Below are 20756 nucleotides of genomic sequence, written 5' to 3'. Positions count from 1 at the left end.
AGAGATGGATTTAAACCTGACAAAAGCTGTGAATTACTGTCGAGCAAGTGAGGTAACGCAAAGTCACATGAAAGCACTACATGAGGAAGCAGATGTAGCCGTGGATAAGATAAAATTAACCAAAATGAAGAAAGCCAGTAGCAAAGCAGTATGAGACTGATAAAGAGAAGGGAGAATGAGCAAGAGATGTGGCTATGTCCATGAGCCAAAGAAGTGTCCAGCATATGGGAAAATATGTAACCAGTGTAAATTAAAGAACCACTTCAGTCGTGTGTGCAGGTCACAAAAACAACGTTTAAACCAAGGAAAACTGAGAAAAAAAGTACATGAGATAGAACAAGAAGAAGATGTCATGTTTATGGGATGTATAGATATCAGGCCAAGTGAGCAAACAGATGCAGAGTTTCAGCTGGATACAGTCTCAACAGTGAAAAACAACAGTAATAAATGGACTCAAACGCTCAAATTAAACAACAGTGAGCTAACTGTAAAGCTTGATACAGGAGCAGATTGCAACATGCTGTCAGTGAGAGACTTTGAGAAAATATTGGAGTTATCGTAAAGCAGACTGAGCCCACAGACTGGGTGAACAGCATGGTCACTGTGGTGAAGCCCAACAAACTGAGAATCTGCATCGATCCCCAAGATCTCAATAAGGCTATAAAAAGGGAACCCTATCCACTACGCACAGTTGAAGAGATCATCGCAGAGATGCCAAATGCAAGGGTTTTCCCTAAAGTGGACGCCAATCATGGCTTTTGGCAAGTACAGTTGGATGAGGAGCGTTCCAAGTTATGTACATTTAACACCCCATATGGACGTTACCGCTTCCTTCGACTTCCTTTTGGAGTGTCATCAGCTCCAGAAGTGTTTCAGAAGTGCATTGCACAGAGACCGGAAGGCTTGGAGGGAGTTGTGAACATAGTGGACGATATCTTAGTGTGGGGTGAAGATGAAGAACAGAATGACAGGAGACTGAGAGCGCTGATGGACAGGATCAGAAGCATCAACCTGACGTTAAACAAAGACAAATGTAAGATCAGAAGGACAGAGATCACATATGTCAGACACATTCTGTCTGCGGATGGAGTGAAACCAGACCAGGAGAAGATCAGAGCTATACAGGACATGCCCGAACCTGAAGACAAGGCAGGTCTACTGAGGTTTTTAGGGATGCTTCAGTATCTGGCAAAGTTTGTCCCAAACCTCTCTGACGTGAGTGCGCCGCTCTGGAAACTCCTGGAGGGTGAGGTAGCTTGGCATTGGGAGGTTGAGCAGCAGAAAAGCTTTGAAAAGCTGAAGATGCTTGTGAGCAAAGCCCCAGTGCTCAGGTATTTTGATGTGAAAAAGGATATAACACTGTCTGTCGATGCGAGCTCTGAAGGTCTGGGAGCAGTGTTAATCCAGGATGGACAGCCGGTGGCTTATGGCTCAAGAGCGCTGACTGACTGTCAGAAGAGGTACGCACAAATTGAAAAAGAAATTTTGGCGATTGTGTATGGGTGTGAGAAGTTCAAACAATATGTGCATGGAAAGACAGTGCATGTTGAAACAGACCACAAACCTTGAGAGACTGTGTTTAAGAAATCACTCCAGAAGGCTCCACCGAGACTCCAGAGGATACTGATGAGTCTCCAACCCTATGATTTGCGGTTCAGCTACAAGCCTGGAAAGGAGCTCTACATCGCAGACACACTGAGTCGAGCTTACCTGAAAGAGAAATCAGAGCAACTCCTGGAGGATGAACTACAGGTCCATCTTCTAACAACTCACCTACCAATCACAGAAGAGAAACTGAACACATTCAGAACACAAACAGCAGCTGATGAGGAATTGCAGATGGTCCAAACAGGATGGCCAGCAGAAATATGACATGTACCAGCAGATATCAGAAAATATTGGACATTCAGAGAGGAACTTACATGTTTTGATGGTCTGACTATTCAAGAACACGTGACTTGTTGTTCCAAGTAGCTTGAGAGCAGACATGCTTGCGAGGGTCCATGAAGCTCATCTAGGAATTGTCAAATGTAAAGAAAGGGCGAGAGACGTCATGTTCTGGCCCAACATGGCTAAGGAGGTTGAAGATGTTGTAATAAAGTGTGCTATCTGTAACACATTCAGGCGGAGCAACACTAAAGAGCCACTCATCTGCCATGACATTCCAGAGAGAGCCTGGGCAAAGGTTGGAGTAGATCTGTTCCATTATGAGCAAGGTGAATGTCTACTGTGTGTGGACTACTATTCAAAGTATCCTGAAATTGCTAAACTCACAGGGACGACCACCCAACATGTGGTGACAGCCCTCAAATCGATGTTTGAAAGACATGGCATTCGAGACGAGGTCATGTCAGACAATGGACCACAATTCTCAAGTGCTGAGTTCAGGACATTCGCAGAGAGCTGGGAGTTTGTACACACCACATCCAGCCCAGGATAACCCCAGTCGAATGGACAAAGTTAGCGAGCAATACAGACAGTAAAGACATTACTGAAGAAAGCACAAGAGAGCCAGAGTGATCCGTACATTGCTCTGTTGGAATACAGGAACTCACCTTTGGATGGAGTGAAACTGTCCCCTGCCCAACTGCTTATGGGTCGAAGACTGAAAACTAATCTGCCAACATCAGCACAGCTGCTGAGACCACAGCTGTATGACACTGTTCACCACAGCATCAAGGAGAGGCAGCTGAAACAAAAGCAGTACTTTGACAGAGGAGCAAGACGGTTACCACTTCTGATGGAAGGAGATAAGGTGAGAGTAAGAGTCAAAGATAACTGGCAACTAGAGGTCGACCGATAGTGGATTTTTAAAGGCCGATATAATAACGATAGTTTGGAGCAGGAAAAAGCCGATAGCCGATTAATCGGCCGATACCGAGCCCCCCCCCCCCCCCCCCCCCCCGAAAAAATTGTTGGAACACTGTTGGAAATTCACAATCTCTGACTTTATTAGCAGCAACTGCTTTACTGAACAGCTAATAAATATCCAAATGTATAAAATCGCAAAGTGAACATCAAACTCAAAGTAATAAATACCAAAATAAATATATAAATCTTTAACTGGATAAATACCGAAATAAATAAATCTGCATAACTGAACATCAGTCTCAATGTAACATCAGTCTCAATGTAATAATAAACACCTAAATGGATATACTGAACATCAGTCTAAACACCTAAATGAAATCTAATCATACGAATGATTGCCAATGGAGCGAATGGTTGAACCGCGACTTTGGGCTTGTTTTTCTGCTACTTTACAGAAAAACAAGCCCAAAAGTCGCGTGTATACTGGGCGTTCGTATGATTCAATACGAAAAAATTAACGCCCCCCCCCCCCCCCCCCGTTTATGCTTGTTGAACAGGTGGTACTTATTGCCTCCACCAAGGAGGTTATGTCTGTTCACTTTCAACTTGTGAAGGTTTAAATACACATACAGTAACGCGTGTCGTCGTCTCCACCTCCTTCTCCTCTCTCTGCTGCCGCTGCGCTGCTCACGCTCCGTCTCTCTCTCTCCCCCCCCCTCCCTCCCTCCCTCCCTCCCCCATGCGCGCTGTGTGTGCAGAGCAGCCCCGCCCCTCAGTGATCAGAGAGACAGAGAGCAGCAGGCCATGGAAGAAGCAGTTCACGGCGCTGCGGGGGAAAAAAAAAAAAAACAGCCATCGGCCACTATCGGGGCCATTTTCCGTTAATTACGATAGTTTGTAAAACGTCCTATCGGGGCCGATTAATCCGCCAAACCGATGAATCGGTCGACCTCTACTGGCAACCAGCAGTTGTCGTGAGAAGACATGACAAACCCAGGTCGGTGATAGTCCAAACTCCAGATGGAATCACATACAGGCAGGGCTCCAGACTAACTTTTTGCATTGGTTGCACTGGTGCGCCTAACTTTTTTTCTTAGGTGCACCAGCACAAAATTAAGGTGCACCCACATTTTTCATCGCGTCGCCTTTAACGCCAAAAAGTCACCTTTTTATCGCTCTCCTTTTACATAATGACACCCCCTTATGGCCTAGGTTAACTGCAGCACCATCAGCACCCAGAGGAACCGTTTTCTCCAGCCAATCTGCACACTGATGCCCAAGCGCAGTAAATGCTTGCTTTGTGGCACAATAAAAAGATCATACAGGTCACTAGCCTATAGATTGCAAATGGAAAACTGTTTATGTGATCTTAGCCTAGCCTAATTATATTTTTACTTAGGCTATTCATTTTTAATAATAATATTAGGAATAGGCTACTATACAATTTCCTATTCATGATCTCTCATGCTGTAATGTGGACCTTCAAACACTGTGCGTGTCCATGCTCCACCCGACATGTCCAATTAACATGTTGACCGGCCTCCCTTTATGCAAAATGCGGCAGTAGACAATAACGCACTCCTTCGTAGAGACGTCTGTGTCGCCGTCAGTCATGAATGACGTGTACGTGGCGTTTCCAACCTCCGCAGCTGTCTTGTTCTTTAGTGTGTCGGCATTTTTTTCATCAGAATAATTTCGGACTTAAATTTAGTGAACGGCAACTCCTCCTTTGCAATATTGTATGCAACGTTGAATTTTATAATCATTTCAGATTCCTCAGCGGACGTGATTGATACAGCCTGACGCTGAAATGCAGCTGGATGAGGGGCCACTTTATTAACACACTTATCACGGCATGTAGTATGCTTTTTGGACATATTGCGCTTTTTCAATGTCTCGATGCGAAATGTTGTTGACTCCTCCACAAACGCACTATTACCGGCCAAATGCTGACCGCACTCCCGACAATAAATGCAGTGCATTGAGTCCCTTTCTTCATCGTACATCAGCCAGGGAAATTGCTTCAACCAGTCCTGTCTGAAGGCATATTTTTGGGCTTTTTAATTAGTCTTGGGGCGAGGCTTTCTGACTCTCTTCACTTTCAAAGAAAATCGAAGCGCTCATTGTCGAAGCGCTCAGAGTACCTGCTCTGCTCGCTCGCATTTTCGAACTGACACAATTTACAGCAGTGTGAAAAGGACCACAGCCAATCAGAGGCAAGGACCCGCCCGAGCTCTGTCTCTTATTTAGGGTTGGGTATTGAAAGGGTATATTTCGATACCGGTGCCAAATCGATACTTTCAAAACGGTGCCGGTTCCTAAACGGTATTTAAATCGGTACTTTAAAAGAAAAGAAAACAAGTTTTTATGATGAAATTCCTTTTTTTATTTTTATTTTTGAGGCAAAGGTCAAGAACAAATTGACCAACAATATTTTAATCTAAAAGCTTTCATATACAAATATAAAACAAAACAAAAAAACACATTATTTCTGAGGCAAAGGCCTAGGTCAAATTGACCAACAATAACATATTAACTTAAATGTTCCGTAAGTTACGGTAAAATATAGCCACACTTTAGAGCGTTTTTGTTTCGACATCTTAGGCTCTCTGGCCTGATTCCTGAGCTGACCTCTCATACCCCTTTTCCACCGAGGCATTTTGAGGGCCGGTTCGGAGCCGGTGCCCAATCGCGAACCAGCTCTTCCTGTTTCCACAGACAAAGAGCCGGCTCTGGGCCAGAAAAACTGGTTCGCGATCGGCCCCAACTCCTTGCTGGGCTGGAACTGGGCCCGGCTTACGTTAGGGGCTGGGGGCGGGGTTAACGCTCGAGGCAACGGGGGAAAATACGCCGCTGCGGAGTTTTACTAACGTTACTGTTCCCGGTAAGTTTCACTTTTAAAATGTTTCACCTCGTTGCAAACCAACGACACATTTCTGTTTAGTTTACCAAGCTAGTGATTACGTTCGTAACAGCAGCAACTAGTGGCTTTGCTTCCTCGGGTAATGTAAGCTGACCGGCTAGCTAGCCAGCTAGCGTGATATTGCTAATAACAACGTTAGCATGCCACTTTCTGACTGCCGTTGGCTCACTAAACGTTACCAACTACCAACGTCACTTAACATATCTGTGTTCACAGCGTCGTGGACACGTTTGTGATTAAACCGCTGTTCTCTGTGTTTGTAGAGCTGTCGGACATCGGCGATATTGAACGGAGGTCCAACCTGCAGACTAAACATCAAACACTCTGATCTATTGATCACACACTGTTCTACACTTTAAAAATGTTTGTGATTTTAGTGTTTTGTGTATTTTATTGTTATTGTATTATTTACCAAAATAAACACTTTTTCTGAAGAGACATGTCTGCTATGCTTGAAATTAGCGCTGCGGGGAAACCTCAGACGTATACAGTGACGTAATGACGTGGCTCTCTGGGCTCTCTGGGCTCTCTAGTCGGTGGAAACGCAAACAGGTTCTCGAACGGTTCGCTAGTTGAACCAATTGCGAACCAGCACGGCACCGGCCCGGCTCTTGAACTAGGTTCGCGTTGGTGGAAAAGGGGTATCAGTGGTGTGTGCACTGCCGCTGCCTTTTTTAACTGCGAACACCAGAGGGCGCGATTACGCAGCTGCATATTTGGTAATACCGAAATGAGGCACCGAAATTCACATTGTATTTCGGGGTGGTTACTACCGTTGATTTTCGCCCCGAGTACGTACTTGTACCGAGTGTCGGTACCCAACCCTACTCTTATTGGTTTAGACCACGATACCGTCAGGAGAACATAAAGAGATGCTGCGCTTATGATTTTTTTTTTCACCCGAGCAGCGTTAGGTGCACCAGTGCGACCTACAATTTTTTTCAGTCGCACTCATAAAAATTTTGGTCGCATATGCGACCAAAATGGTCGCACTCTGGAGCCCTGACAGGAGAAATCGGCGACACCTGATGAAAACCAGAGAAATGACTTTTCCACAATCACGCTCTGTAGATGTGGAGGATTTTCATCCAGTCACCAATACACTTGCAGAGACTGATAGGCCCATGCCATCACAGGCACAGTCACCAGTGCAATCACCTGTGAAATCACCACTGAAAGGGACTGTGACACCAACTGTGAACAGAGAAGAACCAGTTAAAAGGTCAAGGTGTGGCAGGCCAATCAGGCCACCAAAACGTTATGCTCAGTGATAAGCAGCAATTGATAATGTAATTTAATGTAAAAGTAAAGACTTTTGGTTAAGTTTGTTTGAAGTATTGATGAGTGTAGATGAAGCACTTTATGTTAAATGTAGTTAATTGATTTTCATAATTCAAGTTGAATATGCTTAGCCTGTGAGGTGTAAAGTAAATTTCGGTTAAAATCAGAGGCTGCACAGTTTGAATTATAGGAGGTTAGAAAGTGCACTCATAACAGTAGTTCATGATGTTTTTATTGTGTGTACTTCAAAGCAAGCGTTAACTTTGTTGGACTGGGAAATGTTAAGTCAGTAAGTAGAAATGATGAGTAATTGATTTGGAGAATATCTTAAAAGGGGAAGATGTGATGTATGTGAATATATGACTCCTACCACTAGGTGGAGTATGTTACCTGTGTGGTATTATGATTAACCTGATGAGAGTTGTATAGAGGAAGAAACTGCGGAAGTAAACAGAGTTTACAGACGTGTCTCCGTGTGCTTACATTTACAAGACTAATAACATAGACATTTATTACACTGCTGACCCTCCTCCCTCTACTATCTCTCTCCCTACCAAAAAAAACCCACAAATCTGTATCTTAGCACGTATCTCTGTTGTTGACTAGCTACGGGTTAACTTAGCCAGTGGGCAGATTGAAATCCTCACTGTGCTGATAGAGATGTACTGTTGCACTCTTCACACAAATGTACTTATTCTAAGTCGCTTTGGATTAAAGCGTCTGCTTCTTAGCTAAATGTAAATGCATTGAGATTTGCCTCTTGGTGTCTATATACTCTTTGGTTCCGGTGAAGAAGGCGGGAGAGCGCAGGATGGAGAGATGCCGGACTGTGAATGGACAGGAGATGGCAGAAGGAAGTGACGGATCAGGAAACGAGTTAGGAATGGAGCTCAGTGGCGGGGGAATTGAAAGCTGGAGTGAGGAGAAAGCGGGGAAAGCCAGGCGAAAACGCAAGAAAAAAGGAAGGAGCTCAATATCAGAAGAAACAGATACTGAGCAAGCGAGACAGGGCAAGGAAGAGCACAAAGTAATCGTCAGGCTGGAACAAGAAGGTGCGTCGTTCGCTGAGTGTAACCCGGTTCTCCTTACCAAGGGGATAAACAATCTAGTGGGAGAGGTAAAGAGTGCGAAAGTGCTGCGCAGTGGAGCACTGTTGATTTTTTGCAGAGACAGCGCACAACTTGGGAAAGCTATTAGGCTGAATAAGATCGAGGGGAAAAAAGTTCAAGCTACGATTGCTAAGGGTGGGGGTCTCACCCGAGGAGTGATTTTTGGTATCCCACTGAGTGTGTCTGCTGAACAGATTAAAGAAAATGTGAAGGGTGCAAGCGTGAGGGAAGTCAGACGCCTAAAAACTACTCGTGAGGGCCAAAAATGTGACAGTTTGTCGGTGTTGCTCACGTTTGATGAGGACCGACTCCCTGCTAAAGTGTTTATCGGATACATGAGCTATGATGTTAGACTCTATGTGCCTCCGCCGCTAAGGTGCTTTAAATGCCAGAAATATGGGCATGTAGCGGCAGTATGCAAGGGTAAACAAAGGTGTGGGAGATGTGCAGGGGAGCATGAATACGGGAAGTGTGAAACAGGAGCTAAACTTAAGTGCTGTAACTGCGGAGGGGAGCACACCTCTGCATATAGAGGGTGTGAAGTCAGTAAGAGAGCAGAAGAGGTGCAGCGAGTGAAAACATCCCAAGGGGTCACATACGCGGAAGCGGTCAGAAAGGTGGGGATGCAGCCAAATGGCAGTAGTGTTAAGATGGCAGACAGGCCTGAAATGAGAACATGTGAGGGATGCAGAAGAGTTAAAGAAGACACGCTGATTGTGGAGAAAAGGCAGTTCATACTGTTCATGGTTGATGTGATTAATTGTACTGCGCAAACAGACAAGAAAACGGAAAAAATCAAAATAATAGTGAAAGCAGCAGAGAAATATCTGGGAATTGAGGCCATTGGGTGGGAGGAAGTGGAGGACAAGTTGAAAGCAGGTTGACCCAGCTTGCAGATACCGTCACAATCATCTGTATGGGGTGGTGGATCTTCATGGTCCTAAGTATATTGCAGTGGAATGCAAGAAGTCTTGTAGCTAATGGGCAGGAGTTTAAGAAGTTTGTTTCAGGTCTGCAGGATAAACCCAGTATAATCTGTATTCAAGAAACATGGCTGAGAGCGCAATGGGATTTCATAATACACGGATACACGGCTATAAGAAATGACAGGAAGATGGGGAAAGGTGGTGGGGTGGCTACTTTTGTCAGAAATGAAATAAGGTTTAGTACTGTCCAATTAGGGAGCGAATGTGAGTCCATAATAATTAAGGTTTGGACAGGCAAATATGAGCTATCAATAATTAATTACTATAATCCATGTAACAAACTGAGTATAGATATACTGAATATGGTGTTGGGGGAAGTGCAGGGGAAAGTAGTGTGGTGCGGAGATTTCAATGCACACAGCACTCTATGGGGAAGTGAGAGAACTGACACAAATGGCTCAATAGTAGAAGAATTTATAGAAGATAAAGGATTAGTAAGTATGAATGACGGGAGGGGAACAAGGTATGACTGTGTTCAAAACAAAGAAAGTGTGATTGATTTAACGCTGATGTCAAATGAAATGGCTGGTGTCACTGCGTGGGAGGTGTTAAGTGAAACATTAATGGGTAGTGATCACTATCCAATCACTATTAAGATTGGAATACAGCTGCAACGGGAGGAAGACATGAGATTGCCAAGATGGAAAATTGATAAAGCTAACTGGGAGCTTTTCCGGGCAGCGTGTAGAAACAGATTTGAACAATTACATAAAGAGGAATGGACAGATGTGGAGGAGTTGAATAAGGAAGTAGTCACAGCTGTAATACAATCAGCAAATGAGTCAATACCAAAAACATCAGGGTGCAGAAGTAAAAAGAATGTGCCGTGGTGGGATGAAAATTGCAGACAGGCAATAAGAGAACGGAATAGGGCATTTAGGCTATTAAAGAAACATCATTCAATGGGGTCATTAGTGCAGTATAAAAGGTCGCAAGCAGTGGTAAGGAAAACTGTTAGAGCAGCTAAGCGTGCATGCTGGCGGCAATATTGTAGTAAGATAGGTTGGGAGGTACAGCTGTCGGAGGTTTGGGGAATGATCAGGAAAATGAGTGGAATAAGAAGGAATATAACAATCCCAGTATTAACAAGTAACAGTAGAACAGCGGTTAGTGGTTTAGAAAAAGCGACGCTATTGGCGGAAACACTAGTCAAAGTTCACAGTTCAGAAAACTTATCAGCAGAGGCTAGGCAACAAAGGAATACTATGCTAGCACAAAACACCTGGGTTAACAGGAAAAAACCCACAACAGAAGAGTACCTGGATCTTCCATTCAGTATGTACGAGTTAAAGAGGATCGTCCCCAGCACCCGGCAGTCAGCGCCAGGGAAAGATGATATCTGCTACTGTATGTTAGACAACATGGATGACAGGTCACTAGAGGTAATATTAAAATTGATTAATAAAGTATGGGAGTCAGGGGAGATTCCAGCTGCATGGAAACACTCGACCATAGTGCCAATCTTAAAACCAGGCAAAGCTGCATCAGACCCGTCAAACTATAGACCTATTGCTCTTACATCTCAATTAGGGAAAACTATGGAAAAGATGGTTACAGAGAGGCTGATGTATTTCATAGAAAGTAGAGACCTTATGTCCTCGTGTCAGAGTGGGTTTCGCAAAGGGAGAAATACAATGGATTCAGTGTTGTGCCTAGAATCAGAAATTAGGAAAGCTCAGACAAATAAAGAGATGGTGGTTGCTGTGTTCTTTGACATAGAGAAAGCATATGACATGCTGTGGAAAGAGGGCCTGCAAATTAAACTGGATAAGTTAGGAGTGGGAGGGAAGCTATATAACTGGGTGTTGGGCTTCCTGTTTGGGAGGACGATAGAGGTCAGAGTAGGGAATGAGTATTCACCAGTATGTATGGTTGAAAACGGAACGCCACAGGGAAGTGTCTGCAGTCCAATACTCTTCAACTGCATGATTAATGACATCTTTGACGAGGTGGGGGGAGGAATAAGTAAATCACTATTTGCTGATGATGGGGCATTATGGGTAAGGGGGAGGAATCTAAAATATCTACAGAAGAAGTTGCAGACAGCGGTTGACGCAGTGGAACAGTGGGCAAATAGGTGGGGATTTAAGCTGTCAGTTGCAAAAACTCAATTGATATGTTTCGCAAAACGCCATAAAGACATATCAATAAGGTTATATGGGAAAACACTGGAGCAAGTCAAAGTCATTCGTTTTTTGGGTGTCCTGTTTGATGAAAAGCTCACCTGGAGAGAACACATTGAGAGGACAAAAGACAAATGTAAAAATGTTAATAACCTTTTGAGATGCCTGTCAGGTCGTGATTGGGGTGCAACCAGGAAATCTCTATTAAATATATACCAAACCATGATGAGAACCAGATTAGACTATGGGAGTGTTGCGTATATGTCAGCAGCACAAAGTCACCTTAAGAAGCTGGATGTGGAGCAGGCTAAAGGACTCAGGGTATGTAGTGGGGCATTTAAGACCTCCCCAGTTGCAGCTCTGCAGGTTGAGATGGGGGAAGAGCCATTAAGAATAAGAAGGGTAAAGCTCATGTTGGCATACTGGGTTCACCTGCAGGGCCATAAAAGATCTCACCCAGCAAAGGCTATATTAGAGGACTGCTCAGAGCATGATAAGTCCAACTTCTGGAGCTTAGGCTGGGTTGGAAATGCTAAGGCAGAAAGTGTTGGCTTGTGCAACATGCAGTACACTCCTAATGTTTCATTACCAGAAATTCCTCCCTGGTTGTTCCCGATGCCATCAGTGGACTTTAATATCCAACAGAAGATCAAAAATAAGTCAAAGCAAGGAGTTACTGGAGTCGTGGTTCAAAAGTATATCGAACAGAATTATGCAAACACAATAGCAATATTTACAGACGGATCAAAAGAGCCAGAAACTGGGCGTACCGGAGCTGCGGTGTACATTCCGGAATATAAAGTGGCAATTAAGGAGCGAGCAACAGACAACGCATCAGTATATACAGTTGAACTCCTGGCTATCACGCTTGCACTGAGATGGTTAGGGGGAAACAACAGGACCAAAGCACTCATAGCATCAGATAGCTGGGCAGCCCTCAACAGTATTAAGACCATGAAGTCATGCAGGCAAGATCTGATCATGGAGATCCACCAAAAGTTATACAGCTTTCACAATAGGGGGAGAACGGTCAGATTTCTGTGGGTTCCTGCTCATGCAGGCGTTGACGGCAATGAGGATGCAGACATACTTGCAAAACAAGCACTCAGGTCACAAGCAGTAAACATCAACATCCCACTAGGGAAAGCAGAAGGAAAGACAATCATTAAATCACAAATGCGAAAAGTCTGGCAGGATTACTGGGATACAAATGAGACCGGAAGACACTTCTACAATATACAAAAACAGGTGGGGAAAGGAGGAATGGTGGGTAGGAGCAGGAAGGAGGAGGTGGTCATTACCCGCCTCAGATTAGGACACACGGCGCTTAACAGCACGCTACACCAAATCGGCAAACATCCTACTGGTGAATGCAGAATGTGTGAACAACCTGAATCCGTGCAACACGTTCTCATGGAATGCAAGGGATATGAGAGAGAGAGGAAAGAACTAAAAGCAGCAATGCATAGGGAAAAAGTGAGCTTCAAGGTAGGGAACATGTTGCAAAGATCAGAAAGCATTAGCAGGTATGTGAGCAAGTACTTGAGGGAAACAGGATTATTGGATAGGGTTTAAACATTTATTTTTTATTTTATTTTTTTTTCTGTTCTTTTCTTTCTTTCTTCCCTTTTGTCATCTATCCTAACTGCACATCGAATGTACCACACTCCAGTCCGGTAGGTGGCGGCAATGCACCTGTAAACTGGATGCCAGCCGCCAATCAAATCCAACAGAAGAAGAAGAAGGCGGGAGAGGGGCAGCAGGGAAAGATGGCGGACGAGCCCGCGGAGACGGAACAAAGGAACGAGGAAAGAAGACAGCAGGAGGGAAACCTGGCTGCCTGTAACATACAACAGCTGTCCTTTAACACCCAGAAGCCCGGCGACCAAACCCGGGTTCGTCGGCCGCGGCACAAAAACAGCGTAGCGGGTTAAGGTGAGGTGGTCTCAACCACATGAAACGGGACTCGGCGGTCCGGTAAACGTCACACACCGAGAGGGATTCATTAAACACGCACGGCAGCTGTCAGGTCTCTGCCCAGACAAACACTCTTACTTGAGATCGCTTCACGGCGCGAGTCCAGTCGGTGAAAGTCCGTTAAGGCGTCTGGCGGGTATGTTACCTCTGCTTCGGAGCTTGTATTGAAACAAATCACGCACACCCACGTGACTGCTTCGAAAAATTCTTCTTCTTTGCGTTTTTTGGCGGATTGCAATACCAACTGTAAGGTGCATACCGCCACCTACTGAACCGGAGTATGTAGAACGGGGTCTAGTTCTCTATGGTTTTACATTATATTATTTAATGTAATCATGATAATGAAGTAAAAAAAAACAACAACAAAAAAAGCTATATCCTATAAAACAAACCAGTGTTACCTAGAAACTCTATAACCCCTCTCTGTGTCTCCCGCACCTTATCGCCCTTAGTTCCCAATATCCCTGCCAAGCTCCACTCACGTCCTGCCTCTCTCACCCTGTCTTTTAACCTTGCCATTTTTTTCCCGATATATTTACTACATTGCATAGTTACATGTTCAGCGTTTTTTGAATTTACTTTTCCCAATAAAAATAATGTCTTATTTAATCCAGTGTGATCGAATCTTAGTCTTGATAGTACTACCTCCTCTCTTCTACTTCTTCCCTTAATACTCTGTGTTCTGACTGTGTTTTGTATTCTATAATAAGTTCTGCCCTTGCTCTTCGAAAAATTCTTCTTCTTCTTCTTCTTTTATTTGGCAGATGACTATTTTTGTAGTATACCGCCACCAACTGTACAGGAGTGTGTAATACCATGAACATCGTGGAGTCTTCTAGATTTCTAGGTTCATGTTCATTCAAAATAAACAAATAAACAAAACAAAACCAGAGAAAAGAAAAGAAGGGGAAAAAAGGAGTAATTATACTCTTTTCATTAAACCAGTATTATTAAGATAGATAAATAATGCTTTAAGTCTCTCCCTTGTCATGCCCTCTTCTTCTAGAATCTCCTGTATCGAGTTCTCCCCTTCCATTTCCTGGCAGATTATTCTGTTGTCATTATACTTCTCACATGTAAAAAGTACATGATCAACATCCTCTCTGTCTTGGCACACCATGCATAAACCATTACCCTTTCCTACTATATGTAAAGTAGCGTTTAGTCCTGTATGTCCTAATCTAAGTCTGGTATAGACCACTTCTTCCCTTCTGCTTAGACTCAGTGAATTAACCCTTTTCCCTATCACATTCTTCTGATATTTATGGTAGTGTCTTGCATTAAATTCTGCCTCCCACTCCCTTTGCCATTTTTGTACAGTTACTGTACTTTATTTATTTTTCAGCATCTTTTTTGCCATTTTATCCGCCTCCTCATTACCTTTAATGCCTATATGAGCTGGAACCCAACAAAACTGAATACTGACAGTGATTCCAAGGTTCCTGAGCTGTAGTAATAAATATTTAATTTCAATAATCAAGTCTTCCCTTGAAGAGTGACCTGTATCTAGGCTATATAAAGCTGCCATGGAATCTGTATAGATCACATTTCTCAGTGTCTTAACCTCTTCAATCCATCTAAGGGCTGTTATTAACCCTGTCATTTCAATAGAGAATATAGATAAAAAATTACTTAGTCTATACCCCTCTCTTTTATTAAATTCTGGGATATATATACCACCATGTCCATTTTGCGGGTCTTTTGATCCGTCAGTATATATTTTAACATATCCATAGAATGATGTTTTTAAATATCCCTGGCAATATGCTGCAAAGCTTTGCTCATCTGGATACTCTTTTTTTCTTGTCAGTAGTTCACTATTAACCTCTGGTGATGGGAGAAACCATGGGGGAACCGCACTAAGAACCAGTGAAGGACTCAATTTAAATTCTTTAATTCTGTGTTGTTCTGCTATACTATTAATATTCCAGCCAAACCCTTTTGATTCTGTTTGATATTCCCAGCAGTCATTAAGAACTGAAGTGGCTGGATTATTAATACTTCCCATCAGCCTAACCCAGTATGTTAGAGACAACTTAATATATCTTAAACTAAGTGGAGATTCTTCAGATTCTATTAATAACGCACGTGTGGGTGTTGTTTTTATAGCTCCTAGAGCAATTCTTATAGCTTTAAATTGAACCCTCTCAAGTTTCCTTAAAGAAGTTTTACATGCTGAGCTGTAAACTACACATCCGTAGTCTATGGAAGATCTTATTAAAGCTGTATAAATGTATATCAGAGACTTTTTATCTGCTCCCCAGTATTGACCAGTGATCCTCCTCATTAGATTTAGATAGGGATGTCCCGATCCAGCTTTTTGCACTTCCGATCCGATACCGATATTGTAGCTTTTAGTATCGGCCGATACCGATACCGATACCGGCAGATACCGATACCGGACGATCCAAGCATGTATTAAAGATTAAAGATATTTACTTATTTTGTTGTCAGACTCATGTTGAAAAGGGTTTTACTCTTAAGAACAACTAGCCAACTTAATTAGGTTAGTTTGAATAATCCACAATGGTTGGTAATGAGAAGCTGACCTGTTTATTCTAAACAGGGTTAAATAAACACAAAATAGACTAAATAATAAATAGTCAATCTTACCGCTTTACCATTTCGAATACTTGTAACTGTCGAGTAACAACGTTACCTGGCTGCGCAACACTGGGAAGCAGGAAAGACTTACGCATTACGCTAATCATAACTCTACACTATGTTAATTAATCGCTGTTGTTAGCAGGCTCCATGAGCTGGACACCGACTCACGGAGCGGCTCCCGGTCAGTCAGAGCGCAGCCAACCCCGGCAGTCACCGAGGCTCAACAGCTGAGTGGCGGCGGCGACGAGGCGGAGGCTCCGCTTTTATGTCCGACTGTTAGTGGTACTGTTGTCGTCATGTTCGCTCGCCGGGTTGGTCTGCTCTGGGTGAGCACGTGCGGCGGTACATGGAAGTGTTTTGCTGCATATTATTGTAACGTCGCCGTCACTATTCTCCTCTCATGAGTGGTCTTTCCGCACCGAGACAGTGGGTTACCCGTGTTAGCCGAAGCTAACAATACACCCGCATCCTCCAGTTCAGCTTCATATCAAACCGGGGCTAAATGGCCGAACATAACGCACTGAAAAGTACACATAGCGACATTAAGCACGAACCTTTTCACTTACTTTCCCGTTCATTTTTGACTCCAGAGCAAAAGCGGTTTTGCCGAACGGTAGCCGATCTAAGCAGGCTAATGACTAGCTAATCTATGGGGCATGTAGCGGCTCCCTGCATTGTTAGAGATATTCCACATAGACCAGCTGCTCGCCATGCATGGATAGGCTACTATTCTGCTAAAACGCTTTTGCTCTCGGTCAAGTTTCAGCTAGGGATAATATTGCAGTACACCCAAAGTTGATGCAACTCCAAAAATGTCCATTACGTTTTATGTACAGATCATGTTTTTTACAACATACTCATGATCATAATCTGCATTCAAACTGAAATGTGTAATTTCTCTTTTCTTTTTTTCTAGGTCATCAGATGGCCAGGCTAACCATCCTGTTCAGTGTCCGGCTAAGAGTGAGGAGAAATAGATCAGGTAGGTGACTAGTTTAAATGCACCACAATGTTCCACTGTAAATTGGTTGGATGTGAGCATGTGTATGAGAATGTGTATAACTTTGTTCAGCACACAAAACAGTATACTAACGCCCCCTATTATTACTTTCAGTGTGGGGTGCCTGACTGCTACAGAAAACACACGGGACTGCAAATTCATGTTTAGGCAGCAGAGGTCCTACCTGCAGGCTGCTGGGCCTATACCACCTGACCGATCAACTCTACCACCTGACCGATCAGCTCTACCACCTGACCCATCAGCTCTACCACCTGACCCATCAGCTCTACCACCTGACCCATCAGCTCTACCACCTGACGCATCCTTGAAATGTAAAGACTTTTTATTCAAATATTTAAAATGTAAAATGAGTGATTACATTAGACGCCATTTATAACCTTTTATGATTTACTACCTCTGACAATGAACAATATTTATCCTTTAATGTTAAATCCATGCTATTGTGTGTTACTATGTTACAGCTATGTGCCACTGCTGTGGACATTAGTACTCCAGAATGCCCCAGCAACTCCTGCTTGATCATTCAAGGTAATGTTACTTGGATCTAGTATCGACATTTCTAACTCAGTATTTTGTTTTGATTCTAGAAATCACCACAATAAATAATAATAATGATAACAAATTACATTTGTATAGCCCTTTGTATCTGAAGCAGATCTCAAAGAGCTCATAACACATGATGTTCTATCTATTCATTTTCAGGTGACATGATGAAGCCCTCTGGATGGCTTATATCCATCGAGGGACATGTCGTGATGAGCCCACACCCTTTGTTTTTACACGGAGTAGCTGCTTTCTTCAGCAGCTATTAAGTCTTCAACCTCGAATATCCTGCTGCTGGATTGGCGACGCTTGAGTTCATTCAAAGGTATTGTATAAAGATCTCATTTAACCTTGTAATTCACATTATAGTACAGGCTTCCAACTCAATGATTGTCTTGACGTCTAAATTGCTGACAATGGAGGTAGGTGAGACCATCCTGATCTCGCGAACTCATCCATAAATCTATTTAAAACTGAAACTATCTTTGCTTATTAACAGGTGCTTCCTGGGCATCAATCCTGGAAGAGGCTCAAAGACCAAGGAGCGGACAACAATGAACCCTCATGTGAGCGCCCTTTTGAGGAAACCTATTGACTTTGAGTGGCCATCATAGTGAGACAGGTAGTTGTCTCGCAAGATTCTGCACAATTTCTCTGCATTTTAAGATGGCTTTGGAAAGTTTGACTAGGAAGTTGAATTTCTTGAATTCTTGAATTTCTTGACATTTGCTGTATGTTGAAAAATATTTATTTGTTAATAATAGGGCTGTCAAAGTTAACGCGTTAATAACGCGTTAACGCAACATCCTCTTAACGCCGTTAATTTTTTTAACGCGCGATTAACGCTCGGTATTAAAAAAAAAAAAAAACGCGCATTGTATGATTTATGGCCGTCGGTGGCACCTGTAGTCTTGATCCAGAGGGAAGGTACGTGTCCACATGCAGCGGTGTTTCCCCGCGTCCCATTCATTGTCTACAGGTACGTGTCCACAGGGGCGATTTTAAACGCGTGTGGACGCGCCGCTTCCCAGTATTGCACGCTTGGTGGGCTGCCACTAGAGGATGATTGACAGGCGCTTTCCTTCAAACAACACATTTTTGCGAGCGTTCGCGAGCGTTCCCGAGGCGGCGAGTCGAGCCCGGCGCCTCTGATTAGCATAAAGTAGATTCGACTTCAAGGCAAATGAGGAGCGGCCAACTCACGCGCCGTCTCTCGACATTCGCCGCGACGCTACCAGAATGCATTGCACGGCTTGAATGGGACGCGGGGAAACACCGCTGCCTGTGGACACGCACCTTATGTGAAAAGCTGTTCACCTTCAAAAGACTGCCAGATGGTTCAGTCGATAAGACCAAAGTCATCTGCGCGTACTGTGGGTATGAAATGAGCTACCATAGAAGTACGTCCAGTCTGAGATATCACTTGCAAGCCAATGCACTTATATCCTAACTGTACTTCTCTCCTGTTACACTATCTCCTGTGACATGTTCACTTTAACTGTTTGTGATATATTCTTATAACCCTGTTTTGATCCCATGTTTTGGTAAGGGGATATTTGAAGTGTTAAATAAACATTTTCATAGATCAAGTATATTTGCCTTATGTTGTTAAAAGTATTAAGAATATGAAAAAAATACATTAAGGTACATTTAGTAGAAAAACAAATGTGCCAAAAAAATGCGATTCATTTGCGATTAATCGCGAGTTAACTATGGACAAAATGCGATTAATCGCGATTAAAAAAAATCAATCTTTTGACAGCCCTAGTTAATTAATATGCCATTGGGCTAACATTGACTTTACCTCAGTGTACTGACTAAGCCCTAAACTTAGTAGTACTGGTTGTTGATTGCTTTATAGTTTCCGACGTGCGCCCAGCGCGCTCCAATTACCACAAAAACGAAGAGAGTTCAGTTTATTTTGCTGGTTTATTTTCCTTCCAATAACACACAGCCGCAATAATTCTAACTCAAAATACATGTAACAAAACAATAAACCGAATTCCTCACTAAAGTAAGATACATTAATACACGGGGACACGGGCACACGGGCACAGTCGAAAAACTGTTTGCTCCCCAAATCAACAACACCTGTGATCAGGTTCAATCAGGTTAAAATGGCCTCACTCTGCTGACCCGAGGTCAACTGAACCACACCGCCCCCTAGTGGCACGGGGTAAAATTACACAAAAATACAGCACATTTAATATGGCTCATACACTCAGAGTTGTTTGTTGGTGGAGGTGCTTTACAACAATGCATTGTAATATCACAATACTGAAATCACAGTATATTGCTGTAATCCTTACTGTGAAAGTCATTCAAAAATTATCCAATAATTTATTGTGAATTCACAGTACACACTGTAAAAGTACAGGGCCTTGTTGTAGTGATGTACAGCAAAGACCTCTGCTACCCACCATTCTCCACCGGTAAGGAACTTACTAAAGTTAACCGGTAAGGTACTAGGGGGGGCTGTGGAACTGCCAGTCTGCAGTCAAGAAGGCGGACACCATTTCAGCCTATGCCTCCCTGCAGACTCTCCACTTCCTGGCCCTCACGGAGACCTGGATCACCCCAGAAAACACTGCCACTCCAGCTGCCCTTTCAACTGCCTACTCGTTTTCACACTCCCCAAGACGAACAGGGCGAGGAGGAGGAACTGGGCTCCTCATCTCACCCCGATGGTCCTACCAGGTCCTTCCTCTGGACCACCTACCCCGATCTACACTTGAATTCCACGGCGTGTCTGTCACCCTTCCTTTCAAACTCAACATCATAGTGATCTATCGCCCACCCGGTCCTCTCGGTGACTTTTTGGATGAGATGGATGCCCTCCTGAGCTGCTCCCCTGATGATGGCACACCACTCGTCGTCCTCGGTGACTTCAACATCCACCCGGGAAAGCTGCATTCATCTGAATTCATTGACTTCTTTTCTGCATTTGACCTTACACTCTCCCCCTCTCCACCAACTCACCGGGCCGGGAACCAACTTGACCTTGTCTTCACAAGATCCTGTGGCATCTCAGCACTCTCTGTTACCCCGCTCACCGTGTCCGACCACCACTTTGTGACTTTCTCCATCCCCATGAAGCCCACCACATCCCTCCCCTCTACGCCTCGAATGGTCACCAGCCGCCGCAACCTGAAATCCCTCACTCCCTCCGCTCTCTCCTCAACTGTTATCTCCTCGCTACCATCCTCAGAACAGTTCTCCTTAATGCCTACTGAGGAAGCCTCCTCCATCCTGATGTCCTCACTCTCCTCTTCTTTGGACACTCTCTGTCCCCCAATCTCACGACCTGCGCGATCATCTCCCTCCCCTCCCTGGCTGTCTGAACCTCTGCGAACCAACAGATCATTGTTGCGAGCG

At 43.8% G+C, this 20756-nt stretch overlaps 1 long non-coding RNA gene across 1 annotated transcript in view; it reads right to left on the bottom strand.

Annotated features, from left to right (window-relative positions):
- Nucleotides 1–5069: 5069 nt before the first annotated feature.
- LOC311031050 overlaps nucleotides 5070–20756 on the bottom strand; it is a 544877-nt gene continuing 529190 nt past the window's right edge. Inside the window, exon 3 of the long non-coding RNA XR_014599034.1 lies at nucleotides 5070–5442. This is a non-coding gene — a long non-coding RNA (uncharacterized lncRNA). The remainder of the gene's footprint in view (nucleotides 5443–20756) is intronic.

Source organism: Eutrigla gurnardus (assembly GCF_963514095.1).
Source record: "Eutrigla gurnardus genome assembly, chromosome: 1".
Taxonomy (NCBI): Eukaryota; Metazoa; Chordata; class Actinopteri; order Perciformes; family Triglidae; genus Eutrigla; species Eutrigla gurnardus.
This window is presented reverse-complemented; position numbering and strand designations above follow the sequence as displayed.